At 41.3% G+C, this 15,986-nt stretch overlaps 1 protein-coding gene across 3 annotated transcripts in view; it reads left to right on the top strand.

Annotated features, from left to right (window-relative positions):
* cfap77 (cilia and flagella associated protein 77) overlaps positions 1-15,986 on the top strand; it is a 46,989-nt gene that overhangs the window by 24,290 nt on the left and 6,713 nt on the right. The window contains exon 1 of one of the 3 annotated variants that reach the window (XM_080308993.1): positions 14,766-15,099. The exons of 1 other annotated variant lie outside the window; for it this stretch is intronic. The gene's annotated coding sequence lies outside the window, so the exon portion shown is untranslated. Of the gene's footprint in view, positions 1-14,765; positions 15,100-15,630 lie in introns of those variants that run through there. One more of the 3 variants, XM_026187573.2, reaches the window with a different exon arrangement.

Here is a 15,986-nt window from a genome sequence, read left to right as displayed (position 1 = left end):
GAGAAAGAGATGCTAGCAGTGCAGAACGTTTCCATCAGTACGAATATGGAAGAGAAGTGAACGTGGAGACAGATCAGAAACTACTATGTACAGTCTCATTAGGAATACAGACTCCTAATGAGACTGCAAAAATGTCAGGTACATGTTGTATGCTCACCTTATTACTAAATTAGGCAGAGCACTCTGAATTGAATCAGGACATAAAGCACGGTCTTTATGTTGCTTTATTGAACACTGTCCATCTTACAACTAGCCACTTAACGGGGCTTCCCTCGGACAACAACAACATCCGGTTCAAAGGTCATCACCTTAAGACATAGCCATATCAATACATGACATCCCCCTTTTCCTTAGACTCAAACTTTAGTTGTAATAATTTTGATGTCTTTTTTTTTTTTTTTCCACAATGAACATTCTTCTTGTCTTACTTTCTAACAAGTATATAATCTATCAGTCTTTGTGGGTGTTCCTTCCTCCCTTTCAGGTATTGTGTCATAGTGTCCTTCTCTGGTCTCATTCGTCTCGTATTTCTTCACATGTGTGGTATTCCGGTGATAGCGAGCTCCTGTTGGTGATTCATTAATGACTTGGTTTCCAGTTCTGCTTACAACTTTGTGTGGTGTTGCGTTGAATGGTGTTGTAAACTTGTCCACTTTGTCTTGTTGAACCAGCACTGTGTCTCCCGAGTCAACTTTTGAATACTCAGCTCCCCTTCGTTCATCAGCATAAGTCTTTGATTTTCCCTTCTGTTCAGCGTCTCTGTCACGCATGTCCAACTCCGTTGTTTTTGCCTCACTGATGTTCGGTAACTTTCCTCTCATTTTGCGGTTGAACAGTAGTTCTGCTGGACTTTTGCCCGTGGTTGGATGTTCAATGCTGCGATACACTGTTACATATTTTCTTAGCTCTCGTTTCCAGTCAAGTCCTTCGGCTTGTGCGATCCTGATTCTTTTCATCAATGATGCATTTTGCCGTTCCACTTCTCCATTTGCTTGAGCCCATTTTGGTGTAGTTCTTATATGTTTGATTCCATTAGTTTCACAATATTCTCTGAACAGCTCAGATTTGAACTGTGGGCCGTTATCAGATTTGATTGTAACTGGTAGCCCATGTCTGCTAAATATACAGTCAACAGAGTCAATGACTTTTTCAGCAGTTGTAGATGACATTACATCATACTCATAGTACCGACTGTAGTAATCTATCAGTACAAGTATTGAGTGGTTCGAAGGTAGCGGTCCCAGTAAGTCTACCGCCACATCTCGCCATGGTCCATCCGGTAAAACTGTGTTTCTCAGTGGTTCAGGTGGATCTGGTCTGGCTACTATTTGACATCCGTGACAAGCTTTACAAAACTTTTCTGCAGCTTTGTCCATCCCTGACCACCAAACTTTTGTTCTGAGATGCTGTTTGGTTCCAACAATTCCTAAATGTCCTTCATGAGCTAGTGACAGTGCTTGAGCTCTGAGGTTTTCTGGCAATACAATGCGAGTTCCCCGCAAAACTATGTAGCCGATGACACACAGTTCATTTGCAATGGGTGCACATGTTTTGCATTTTTCAAAGTGTCCATTTTCAATAGCTCTTCACACTTCTGTTAATTCTGAGTCTGTAGCAGAGGCTTCTTCAACCTCTCTTGTCGTGAGTGCTTTTGGAGTAGCATTAACTGCAACAAATCTCACATATTCTTCAGATTCATGCTTATGTGTCTCTTTGGACGTGGTGTCAGCCAGCAGTCTTGACAGTGAATCCGCAATGTTTTGCTTTCCCGCAATGTGCACTACTTTAAAGTCATATGGTTGCAGTCTGAGAACCCATCTTTCTATGCGTGCACAAGGTTTAGATTTCTGGCTGTATATGACCTCTAATGGCTTGTGGTCTGTGATGAGGTCAAACTTCCTGCCATACACATATGGATGTAGTCTCTCACATGCCCATACTAGTGCTAGGGCTTCTCTTTCTGTTTGAGAATATCTTCGCTCACAGTCCGTTAAACTCCGACTTACGTAGCACACTGGTACCTCTTCTCCGTTCTGTATTTGTATTAGCACTGCGCCCAAGCCTACAGGGCTTGCATCTGCTATGACTCTGGTTGGGGCTTCTTTGTCAAAATAGGCTAGGGTACCTGCTCTGGCTAACTCAGTCTTTAGTCTTTCAAATGCTTGCTTTTGTTCTGGCCCGAATGTAAACATAGTTTCTTTTCGAGTTAAACGTCTTAGTGGTTCAGAGAGTGTAGCAAACTGTGGTATGAACCTGCTACTGAAGCCTACCAGTCCAAGAAAGCTTCTCACCTCAGTAGCATTCTTCGGTTCTCGGGCTTCCACCACAGCTCTCACTCTTTCTTCAGTCGGGCCGATGCCTTTCTGTGTCAGCAGTATTCCCATGAACACGAGTCTGTCCATGTTGAACTGACACTTCTCTGAGTTTAGCGTCAGGCCACAGTCAGAGAGTCTCTTCATCACAGCATGCAGGCGCTTATCATGTGTTTCTTGGTCTGGCGCGTGTATGATTACGTCATCTGAAATGTTCTCAACTCCTTCAATGCCAGCTAGTGCATTGGCAATCTCATGCTGATATTGCTCACTAGCTGATGAGACTCCAAATATTAGCCTTTTGTACCGGTATACTCTGTTGTGCACTGCAAATGTAGTTATCTCTCTTGACTCCGGGGTAAGCTCTAGCTGATGGTATCCCCACTTAAGATCGAGTTTGGTGAAGATTGCAGAGCCGTTTAGTCCTTGCAAGATTTCATCCACAGTGGGTATGGGGTATCTTTCCCTGATTATTGCCTCATTTGCTTTTCTCATGTCTAAGCACATTCTGATATCTTTGTCACATTTCTTTGGGAGTACCACTACAGGATTTACCCAAGGTGTAGGTCCTTCTACACGTTCTATAATGTCCATGTCGATTAGTTCATTGATCTTTTTCTCCACTGCATCCCTCAAATGATAAGGTATGCGCCTCAGTGGCTGTGCTACTGGTTTCACATTTGGATCAATGTACAGGCTGATCTGTTTGGTGTTTAGCTTTCCTACTCCTTTGAACACTTTTGGATACTTTTCTTTAAGAGTGTGCTTTAAATCTGTGACAGCCGCCACATTTTCACCTATTTTCAACACTCTTAACTTTATGGCAGTCTTTTTCCCCAGGAGTGGTTCACCATTACCTCTAATCACAATAAATTCAGCCTCTTCAGTCCTGTCACCAATCTTGATTTCACATCTGAATGCACCTTTAACCGTGCGTGCCTGTGCTGAGGAATATGCATATAAATTCCTCTGCTCTTTGGGTACATATGAGCGACATTTTATCTTTTCAGCTTTTAGCTTTTCCCATATGTTTTCTCCCATCACATTACTTGTAGCTCCAGAGTGTGGAGCAGGGAAATTATTTTACTGCTATTGCTAAATAATTGTCATCATTACCATTGCATTAATAATATAATCTGGAGTTTATATTGCATTCAGATGTTTAAACAGTGTGTGTCTTTCAGAAAGACTAAGTTGCAGGCTGACAGGAAGTTGCAGGTTTGCAGAGTGTGCCTTTTGCAGAACTGAAACCGAAAGCAGAGTCTAAGTGCAGGTTATTTTGAGGAGCATTTGAGGACGAGACACAGACAGTAGGAGGTGAAGAGGTGACACAAAGAGCATGTGAGGTCAACACATACACACATATTAGTTAGACTTATTTAGAGGAGAGATCAGTTATGTCTCGACAAGAAAGAGGAACAATTCACTTTAAGATAACGGAAAGTACCAGCCATGAAAATAGAAGATGATCTTCTAGGTGAAAAGTCATTCTGGTGTTGATCTGATCTATGTATAAAATGTATCTGTGACGCATGAAGGGGCGTCAGTAAATCAAACCCTGATGCTATAAAATATCTGTTCATGCTTTGATTAAGTCGAGGACTACTGGCTGTCTGCGTACAGAGTGTCTTCCCACACGTGTGTTCATTAAAATCATTGTTTGACCAAGACCTTCTGGACCAAGAGTGGTTTGTACTCTCCCTCCTCAATTTTGAACCTTAACATTTGGGGGCTTCGTCCGGTGGTTGAGGAGGGAGGATCGGAGGTGTAGATGGAGAAATTTGGTGGTCTCTGAGGTGGTCTGACGGGCAGACATGAATTCCAGTGGTCGAAGTGAGTGGGCATAAGCCGGCTTATCCAAAAGGTAAGGCACTACCTGTTGAATTATTTCCAAAGTGTGCCAAATTGGACATGATAAAATTTAAGTCTACTCACTGAAGTTACTGGTGGATGTCTGTTTTGATTTTGATGAAAATCTCATGAGTTGAAGCAGTTAGAGTTCTGCTAAGAAGAAATGAAAGCAGTTAAGAGTCTGATAAGAAAAGTTTAAATACTGGGTTGAAGTCCCAAAGAAATTGAGTTAGAGTCTCAAGTAGTTTGGTAGGGAATTGGTTATTTTGTTGGTTAGAGTCCAAATTTGGTCATAAGAGTGGACCTGAGCGGTCATTTTGTGAGTTGGAGTCTCCATTGACCACTAGGTTGCACCTGCCACAGTTATACACTTGTTTTGGGTGTTGATTGTTGTTTCAAAGTATTATAAATTATTTTAGAACGGAACCGTGGGGGTTCTAGGAAGCGCAGTTCTCGGAGGTAACGCTCCCTCCCGGCCAAGGACGCTTGGCCCTGACCTATTGGTGAATAGGGTTAGTACGGTTGGCAACCGGGGAGAACTTGGGAACCTCCAAAATAGCTAGGAGTTGGAGTCTCCTTACCGTTTGGAACGATACCTGCGCTTTTTTGGTCGGAAGAAGTTGGACTTCGGGCGTGTAACTTTAACATAAAACTTCAAAGTTTGGGTTGGTTGACGCTTTTAAATTGAGTTAGGGATTTTAGAGATGAGGCCAGAAACAGTTAAAGTCTTGATACTGGTTAATTGGTCGCAAAAAACTCAGGGAGTTTATCCGCTGGGCGGTTATTTTAAATTTGTCGAAATTGTTTAGGCGCTAAAGCTGACAGATCTGACAGTGGTTGTAAATATAAGACGTCGTTGTAATATAGAATAAGAAAATTTGGTGTGAGAGATCTCTGTGTGTCGAGTCAGTAATGCACTGACTGCCTGCTGCTATTTTTAGATGTGTGTGTGTGAGTGTGAAAATGCAAGGCAAGGCAAGTTTATTTGTATAGCACAATTCAACAACAAGGTGATTCAAAGTGCTTTACAGAGACATTAGAAACAAGAACAAATAAAAAGCAGGATTTAAAATTGATTAAAACAAGCAAATAAACTAACTAACTAACAAACAAACAAACAAAACAGTATATAAAATCAAAACAGATAAAATCAGAACATGCTTACTAATGCAAATGAGTAAGCAGTGAACTGTTTGAGCCACAGTTGGTTTTACAAATACTGCTGCAAACATTGTTGAGTGTGTGTTTAAAATGCCATTTATGTTTATTAGAGGACTATAAATAAAGTTTTGAGTTGCCGTAGGGGATGTATAGTAATTGACTGAGTTTGGATGTAGATATATAAATATATTGAGTGCACTGTGTATACTTAAGACTAACATATTACTTTCAGTAGTAACTGAATGCGGTGACTAGAAGGTTTTGAATGATGAATAAAGGTGTGAGAGGTATTTCTTTGGTGATGTAAAGTAGGAGGTTTTAAAGTTTGAAAGTGTTTTTAATTTAAGAGATGCATGAGTGATGTTATAAGAGTTTAGTTTATTTAAAAGGTGTGTGTGAGAGGATTATGAAATCATTGTGTGAATGATGCTACATTTTAGATCAAAAGTTAGTAGAATTACAGAGGGTTTGTAGATTGTAAATACAAAATAAGTTTGATTAGCCTGGAGAAACAGCAGAGCAGCTTGAGCTGCTCTGAGCAGCTGCGTGCTGTGTGTGTGTAACAGGAAATGGTGTGGGTGACAGGAAGTTTGCATGCCCATATAAGGTGACGAGTGAGCACCCAGAGAGAGAATCAGATGAGTTAAACTCTAGGCAGATTAAGAATGGAGGTTTTGAGAAAAGAAATGAAAAGGATATTAATTGTATGCTTTAGTGTGTTAATACAGGTTCCAGATAAATGAAGGTGGACTTCTCTCAACCTGGAATTTTGAGTACGGCGCCAAAACCACTAGAGTAGCATAATTGGGAGAAAACAGGCCAGATTTTGGCTTAAAATTTTACAGCTTGACCTCGCACTTGTCCCCATCCTGAGAAGAAGCTCAAAGGACAGTTAATCTCCTGATGAAGACCGACAGAACATCGTGGACTTGAGAAGAATTAATAGCAGGCAAAAGACAGTGCAACTGACACCACACTGACGACACCAGCAGCAGCATGTAAGGAACCACGAGGTGGAAACATGTACTGTAAATTACAGGCTGGGCAGTTGAACAGTGGGATAATGAACGGTGGTAAAGCACTGGACACTGATTGTCAGATTTGTCTTGCTTGGAGTAATCTTGAAAGAGATGACTGAGAGGATCAACAGAAAAGAAGAAACCACGTGATGAAACATGCACGGTGGACTGCAGGCTGGTAAGAACAGTGTGACACGACTGTGTAAAGGCACTGAATGTGATATTTTGCCAGGTTGGGACTTGATCCAAAAGGAAAATACTGAAGTGAAACAGAGAAGAAACAGACTGTGTTTGCTGGAATTCAAGACAACAAAAGGACACTGAGAGAAGAGGACGGTGACCAGTGAGAGGCGAAGCAGGACGAGTTCGACTGTGAGTATACAGGGTGTAATTGGACTGAAAGTGAAGCCTGAACTCATGATGGTTTAGAGATGTCCACCGTCACAAACAAAGAGGTAAACAAGAATAGAAAACACACATAGACAAAGTGTTACATGTGAAATTATTTCTGGAAAGAATCAGAAGTGAGATAGTTTTGAATTAAGAAATCAGGGAAAAGATGCATGAATTAAACCTGACTATAACATATAGAGGCAATGAAGAAAGCAGCTTACACTTACTGAACGTTAACAAAATACATAGGAAAAGCAATGAAGACCTGCTTACACGTATATACATGACATAAGTTGGGATTTCTGACCAGACAAAGGGAAACGGGTAGTTTAAGTACTTATGATAATAATGAAAATGTCTCAGTTGTGTTTCTATAGGGGCGAAACAGATCTGGATCAATTTTCCACGTGCAGCGGTCGGAAGAAACCTGTAGGTTAACTTGACTGGACATCCCAAGGCAAGTTTCTGGTTGAATTGTTCACAGCGCCATGTCTCCATAAACCTGACAAGTGGGCCCTAACTTCTGGCTGAGGAGCAGGAATGCTGTTAATAAGGTGGGAATTTAGAATTTGGGTTAGCAAATTTGGGAAAGAAACTGACGGCTTAAGTGGAGAATTGTGCAGGAGTCTGACACACTGCAAAAGCAACATATGCAAATTCACATACACAAACAGAAAATGCATTAACCTTATAAAGACAAGACAAGCTCATGGAGATTAATGCATAGATACAGATTAAACCTGGCTAAGAACACAAACATATGCAATGAAGAACAGCTTGCTATTTTGTATGAATGATACAATGGTGTGAATGTTTAATAAAATACATTTGAGTTTGTAATTGAGGAATAGAAGAAGCCATATGACAAAGGGAGTTATGAAAACAAAAAAGTGATTAAAGTAGTTTTAAAAGGAGTGACTTAGGAGTGCTCTCGTACTGAGTGATCAAGTAGTGATCACTGTAGAAAGAAATAAAATAATTTAATGAGTTGGTAATGTTTAAACATATGTTTCTGTTGTTACAGCAACTCATTGAGAGATGACTCAGTATGCAAATTAGTTGGAGTGAGTGGTGACGAAGGAACTTCCTGTGTGTGTGTGTGTGACTGAGGCTTTCAGAAGAGGAAGCATAGCAGAGACAAGAAGTGCAGATTGGGGTAGGGAATTTATAGTTTAGTGATTATATGATGTCGTAAGGGGTCTTATGCTGAATTTAAGAGCATAAGGGGGTGATTTTTGTGTGCAAATTGAGTGGTTTTAATGAGACTTTTGGTGTATTGAGGAGGTGAAATGATGTGGTGGCAAAACTTTTGTGCGTTTAAGGTTGTTGAGGTTGTTGTGGTGATGGGTTGATTTTGTCAGTTAGGTTTGGGTTGGTGTTTTTGTTTTTAATAGAGGGAGTTTTAGGAAACATGGACATGTCTGGGAGGGGCCCATTATTTTGTAACAGTGCACTTAAAGAAAACCTGTCAGGTGATTTTGTTTTGTTTTTATGAGCTAACAATCAGCTCTATTTTTCATTTCTGTTTTAAGCAGGCCTGCAACAGTGAATAACGGCGCTGAAAATTATCGGGAAGAGCAAATATAAGGGGGCTTTCCAGATTACAATTGGCTGAGGAAAAAGCTACCTGGGGACTATTCAGGTCGTAAGTCCCTGTAAAAAGGATTTTATGCGAGTCAATCCAGTCCAAAAGCATAAAGAAATATTTTCCTATGGAAAATAAAAAATGACTGAGCTCATTTTGCTGAGGGTGGAGTATCTGATCGTGTGGGAAGCTCCACTATCAGCAAATACATGGTGTGACTGCATGTGAATGTGAGGATGAATAAATGTGGATAAGCAATTTGCTTTTACCAGAGAAAATTTCTGTTTTGTTTTATTAAGTGGGGTTAGATTATGGGATTATAGTATATTGTTGGGAGAATGCCAAATGCTAAAGGGGAAATATTTTTGATGAAACTCAGTTATCATTAATTGAAGAAACACATGACTGATAACTGTTCTGTTTTAAGTTTATTTTTATGACATAGATTGGATCATGAGTGGGGAAACTGAGCATTTTTAAGTTTTGTATAGTATCTTGACACATGAAATGTATCAAGATAAAGGGGGGGTGTAGGGTTTAATAATTTAATTATTTAATAATTTAGGATCATTTCAGGACCTTTTGGGTTTTTGATCATTTGGATATGGTAAAACTGAAACTGTTATTTTTAAGTTAAGGTTAAAGGATTAAAAGTGAACTTGTCACGGTTTGCGGGGCAAGCCGTGTGGAGTTGTAGAAAAGGACCCAAAAGGCGGCAGCTCTGGTGCAGGTGAATATTTATTTACAACGGTGGGCACAAAACAGCACTGGTGGAAAAACAAGAAACCGGAAACCTAAACTGGGTAAGCTAATAACACAAACCAGAAACGAGGATGCAGGGAGGTCCGGGGAAATACACAAGAGACGCAGGGAGACCGAGGGGAAACAACACAGACGAACCAGCAACTACCATAACAGAAGACACAACTTAAATACACCCAGAGAACACAGGGAGATTACACACAGGTGGGGAACACAGGTGACACTGATAAACATAACGAGACAGGGCAGGAGTGAACACAACATTATGCATACTGACGAGAGACTGTCAAAGTAAAACAGGAAGTACACAGAGGTTCAGACAGGAGGAGAGAGAGCACGGGGAGAACACAGACATAACAGGCTGGGGGAAACATGGAATAAACACAAAGAGAGACGAGAGCTCATAAATACACAGAGGGGCACAAGGGGGTAAGAGTCACAAAGGGAAAAACACTTAGGGAACACCACAACAGGACACCTCAGAAAACATGGCCTAAATAAGGAGCGAAAATACAAGGAACCAAGAATACTGGGCCCAGGACCATGACAGAACTGAATCCTGTTTAGAAGATACAATGCTGGTTTTTCAAAGCTGTGAATAAATCTTAGAGGGAAAATTAGTGAGGGTTGAAGGAGTAGAACAGCTTTGATTTTTTTTTATCTTTAGAAGAAGTGGTTATAATGTAGGCTTACACATACAGATATTACATAGGTTTATCTTTAGGATAAAGGGGGAGCTTCTATGTAGAAATGATTTTTATACATATTGCATTTTGTGCTTTTAAAGGAGTTGTGGCTCAAATTTGTCTCTGGAGGGTCACGAGCCTTTGGCTAGCGCTATGATTAGCCAATCTACTGTGAGGATAATATGAGTTCATGAAGGATTGCACACGCTTACAGACACAGAGTTAAGAAACACACATGACAGTATTGATTCCAGGCAAAAGGCCTTAAATTCATTTAGCTTTTAACTGAACTTAAAGAAGGACCAAAGAGGAAGGAAAGCATATATTTTGGTTAAGTCTGATAAACTAGAATTAGGAGGTATTGTTACATTAAAGGAGCAAAATGAAATAAAAAGGTTATACCAAAAACAGGTGATAACATAGGAAATGTGAGGTTAAAATGAAGTTAACACATAGGAGTTGTTTCAAGGCAGCATTTAGCTATGATGAAATGTATACAGGAGTAATTGCTTATATGCTTAAACTTAATTGATTAAAGTGGTTGTTTTCTTTTGGATCTTTTAGAGTAGAGGAACTTGCAGCAGCGACAATTTGTGCACAGGATGTTGATGATCAGATAAGGGAAAAATAGAGCGAGCAACCGGACGTGAAAGCAGGGCTTAAAGAGTTTTAAAGTGATGAGTAACGTTGAAGAATATACATAAATACAAGTCAATAAGTTAAGAAGATAATTAGGATCAGGCTTTTGATTACAGAGTCCCAAAAAGGATAATTTAGGGAGATGCAGGAAAAGGTGTTTTGTTTCCTTTGCAGAAGATCTCAGCGACCACAGGAGGGGCGAGGATCCTGGAGATCTCGAGGTCCGAGACCACCAGACAGGGACCGAGAAAACCAATGCTTACGCATGGAGTGTTCTCGAATGGGAGCTGGTTGAGCCAGAGGACGGCTAGAGAGGGTACACAATGTATTGTGACCTCTGGTGTTCCAGAGGTCGAGAGAGGGAGTGTGGAGCAGGGAAATTATTTTACTGCTATTGCTAAATAATTGTCATCATTACCATTGCATTAATAATATAATCTGGAGTTTATATTGCATTCAGATGTTTAAACAGTGTGTGTCTTTCAGAAAGACTAAGTTGCAGGCTGACAGGAAGTTGCAGGTTTGCAGAGTGTGCCTTTTGCAGAACTGAAACCGAAAGCAGAGTCTAAGTGCAGGTTATTTTGAGGAGCATTTGAGGACGAGACACAGACAGTAGGAGGTGAAGAGGTGACACAAAGAGCATGTGAGGTCAACACATACACACATATTAGTTAGACTTATTTAGAGGAGAGATCAGTTATGTCTCGACAAGAAAGAGGAACAATTCACTTTAAGATAACGGAAAGTACCAGCCATGAAAATAGAAGATGATCTTCTAGGTGAAAAGTCATTCTGGTGTTGATCTGATCTATGTATAAAATGTATCTGTGACGCATGAAGGGGCGTCAGTAAATCAAACCCTGATGCTATAAAATATCTGTTCATGCTTTGATTAAGTCGAGGACTACTGGCTGTCTGCGTACAGAGTGTCTTCCCACACGTGTGTTCATTAAAATCATTGTTTGACCAAGAGCTTCTGGACCAAGAGTGGTTTGTACTCTCCCTCCTCAATTTTGAACCTTAACAAGAGTCAACTAACATTTTCAACTCTATTCCCCCAACAGAAAAGGTAAGTTTCTCAGGTACATTATCATCATTTACAGTAAATGCATAATCATCTTGTTCAACAGCATTCACATTTTGTTTCTTTTGTCTTTTTGTACGACACATTTTTGAAAAGTGGTCCTTACCATTACACTTGTGACATGTTTGTCCTCGTGCTGGGCATTTGGGATCTTTGCCCATGTGGTCAGTATAACCACACCTGTAACACTGTCTGTCTGTTTTATTATCATCTTTCATTTTTCCTTTTGGTCTGTTGTTCTTCTCTTTCTTTGCTGTAAAAATCCGGCTGACCGTGTCCTCTCCTTTCTTTTCCCCGGTGACACTCATCGCCGCCATCTGCTCCTCCGCACGTTCACAGTGTGAAGCCACCTCTAACGTGCGATTTAGAGTTAAGCCTGGACCCTCCTCAAGCAGCTTTCTCCGTACATATTCAGAAGTGCATTTACTCAGGATAGCGTCCCGTATCTGGTTATCATTGTCAGCTTGAAAGTCACAGTCTTTTGCAGCTCGCCTCAAACGTGTACAAAATTGTTGCACAGTCTCACCTGGTGTTTGGGACAATTTGTGGAAAGTTTGGCGTGCGTATGCTGCATTCACTTGAGGAACAAAGTAAGTGTTGAGCGCAGTCACCGCAGCGCTGTAATCCTTTGCTTTTTTTTTTTTTAAATCACTTTATTTAAATATCAAAATTCACAATTACAAATACACATAATACAAGCACCATGCACGAATTATTCACATCTTATTTTACATATTATAATAATAAAAGCTCCCACGGCAGGTCTTTTCCTAACCACCCTTGCTATCTCTTAATAATTTACAATAGATACATTAATACAAAAGTTAAATTAATCAAACATATTAACATTAATTATATCTTCAAAAGGTCCCAAGGTAAAGGGCTATTCTTTTTTTGTTCTAAAGTCTTCCTCCTTCTCAGGTCTGTAAGGATATTTTTGCACACAGCAACGCTATCTATCATTTTTTGCTCAATGACCACCTTGGCTCTGGTTTTCCAAATGTGGGTGTTAATGACACACATAATAAGCCAAAAGAGGCGTCTTTTACTGTCATACATTTTTTCTTTAAACAGACCATATTTTATAGCTTGTATATTGTTGTCAATTTCAAAACTCATTTTAGTCATCTGTTGTCTGATTTCTACTGTTCTATAACAGGATAACAGTAAATGTTCAAGGGTTTCATCCTCGACACACCGTGGCATTGGACATTCTTTGGTGGTAACATAACAGCTCCACTGCACCACCGCTCTAACGGGGAGGCGTCCAACAGATATCAACCACACAGTGTCTCTCATATTTTCAGAGATTAATTTGTCGTAGATATTTTTAACTACTAGCGGGCATTCTTCTACGCCCACGCCCTTATATTTTATCTGTCCTTCATTATTTTTACTGTTAATTATATTGTATACTTGTTTAGTGGATACTTGTGTCCAGTTAATATTAAGGTCTTTCCACTGTTCCGTAGTGTCACCAAAAAGGAGTTTATAATACGGCATATTGGATCTAGCCCTACCTTTTAGTTTTCCCCATTGTGCTTCGTTACCTCTAATCCATGGGGTTCTCCTATTAAGAGCGCTAAACACATTTTTAATAAAAGGAATTCTCAAAGTGATACGGAGATCTGGCGCACCCAATCCACCACACTCTTTGCCTTTATACATTAAAGTTCGTTTCGTAACCTCACGGTTTGTTCCCCATATTAATTTAACACACAGTTTGTTTAAAAGTAAAAGTGATTTGTGAGGAGGAGGAAAAACCGTGGCAAGGAAGAGAAGTTTAGATACTATATGGGTTTTAACTATATTTAAAACTTTGCCTCTCCCGTCTGTGGTAGAGTGGAGAAGACGTCCTGCACGTCCTGTCCGGCCATGTGCAGTAGAAGAGCGCGTCTCCGCTGTCTGATCGCGTCTGTAGCATCATCCGTCAAAATAAGACCTTTCCCATCAGCAAACAACTCGAAGGATGTTAACCAGCGCGTCCATCTCGGTCCGAGCGTAGCTGGATCCGTGTAGCAGGCGAACGGTTGAATACCCGACTTTTCCATGTTAGCCCACAAGTTTTTTTTTCGCTAACACCGTGCCGCCGCTGGGTCTACTTCTCACAAAAACAAATCCAGGTCCGTGTCGTCCTCGTCGCCATTGTTGTATGCTCACCTTATTACTAAATCAGGCAGAGCACTCTGAATTGAATCAGGACATAAAGCACGGTCTTTATGTTGCTTTACTGAACACTGTCCATCTTACAACTAGCCACTTAACGGGGCTTCCCTCGGACAACAACAACATCCGGTTCAAAGGTCATCACCTTAAGACATAGCCATATCAATACATGACAGTACAGGTTCAGTACAAGCCAGGAAATGAAATGTACATCACATGGAGGGGGGGGCTTTAGCTCAGGAGGGAGGGGCAGGTCACCTACTGATCACAAGGTTAGTGGTTCAGTCTGCATGTCAAGTATCCTTGGGCGGATACTAACCCCAAGTTGCTCTGTGTCTGAATGGAGTTAGGAATCACTAAGTATAGAAAGAAAGTGCTATATAAGAATCAGTCCATTTACCATTTACATCACAGACATGTTATCCAGAGATAATCTACCAGTGACCAGCTCACCTGATGATGACATAGAAGCTCAGGTGAACACGATGATCTTACCTGTGTCAAGTGCAAAACTAGAAGAATTCAGAAAGGAAACTAGGAGTGATGTGATTGTGACTAAACGTACAGAGACAGTTCTGGATCGAACAACAAGCTGCAAAATACATTCAGTCATACTGGAACTACAGGGAACAGATTTCAGTAGTGGGTGGAGTTCTGTTCAAAGGACAGCAGCTCATCGTTCCTGCGGCGCTGAGAGCAGAAAGCTAAAGCACACTCACGACGGTCACTTGTTTATTAAGCGCTGCAGACGCAGAGCGAGAGAAGTTCTGTTTTGGCCTGGAAATCACAGAGTATCACTGAGATGTGAACAGCTGTGATGTGTGCAGCACTCAGCAGAAACAACAGACCAAAGATCCACGACATCCACACAGAAACACCCTGGCAGGAGATACGTGTGGACCTTTGACCTCCTCTGAGTGGATTACTATTCCAATTTCACTGAGGTTGAGTGGCTGAAGTCAGACACAGGAAGTGCAACAGTCATCACTTATGACTTGGAATCCCTGAAACAGTGATTTCAGATAACGGACCGGAGTTCAGCTCCCTGGAAGACTTTGCAAAAAAGTGGGAGTGTCTCACAACACAACAAGCCCCCACCACACACAGTCAGACGGGGTGGAGGAGAGAGGAGCACAAACAGTGAGACTCTTGTTAAAAAGGCAAACGCTGAGGGAACAGATCCTTATCTGTCCTCACTCTGATCTCTGTTGGAGGACGTTGGAGCGTCATCGGCCCGGCTGTTAATGGCTCGACACATGAGGTCAAGACTTCCAACAACATCACAAAGGCTGAAACGCTCACTAACACACTGCAGCACTTATTAGAAACAAGGCAACAGAAACTGAGAGAATACTTTCATCGAAGAACGAGAGAAGTTCAGCAACTTCAGATCGGCCTCAAGGTCAGACTGTGGCCACAGAGCGTGTGGAGTCCAGCCCAGGTGTGACGGCTGCACGCACAGCCACACAACGTGGTAATATCGCCACGTTGTGTAGAGGCTGATACATAACACTGCCTTCTAAAATAAGTGCGCACATTTCAGTTTACACTGTTATGCATGATTTAATCTTACCTTAGTAAATTACCTTAGTTGCAGCTGCTCCAGTCGCCTGACTGAAGAGCCAAGAGGTGGAAAAGGGGCGGAGCAAGCCTTGATGGAAAGCTGCAAAATGGCTCATTCCATAACTCGGGACCATGGGGGGAATTGGAGTCCATTATGTTAGTTTTAGTTAGGTTTTGTGTGTTTTAGCCCTTTTTGTGGGCCTCTATTTAAGTTTCCCTTTGGCTCGTTATTAAGTGAGGTCCGTTTGTTAACTTTTGACCTGTTTTATGGGCCCAAGACTTTGATCCTTTCTGCATGATTTAAACAATTATGTTTGTGGGTTAAATGAAAAACAAATCATTTTTTGGATTGTAAGCTGTGCCTAAGTTTGCTTCGCTGCTCGGTCCGTCACACCAGATAACGGGTCTCTCTGAACATCCAAGATCCTGTGTGGTTCAGATGCCTGATGGGCAGCAGGGACACTTTCTAAAGCAGTCAGGGCAAAGAGGAACACGTCACAACACGGCACGCGTGTGTTAGAGCAGGAAACGCTGAGATGTCAGTCGTACAGCGCGTGGACGTCTCCCTGAGCAGTGAAATGACGTCATGTTTACAGCAGTCGGTTGAGGTTTGAAAAAAGGAAACGTGTTAATGCCGAGCAGCTGTTTTCTCTGCTCACGGACACTGGGCTGTGACGTGGGTTCATTCGGTGGTCACAGAGTCAGATGCAGTTCATGTGGGAGCCACAGGAGGGCGTGGTAACGCATAGAAATGAAGTGTAGCAA

The sequence above is a fragment of the Astatotilapia calliptera genome, chromosome 12 (genome assembly GCF_964374335.1).
Source record: "Astatotilapia calliptera chromosome 12, fAstCal68.1, whole genome shotgun sequence".
Taxonomy (NCBI): domain Eukaryota; kingdom Metazoa; phylum Chordata; class Actinopteri; order Cichliformes; family Cichlidae; genus Astatotilapia; species Astatotilapia calliptera.
Note: the sequence above shows the minus strand (reverse complement) of the source record. Positions and strands in the feature narration are given on the sequence as shown.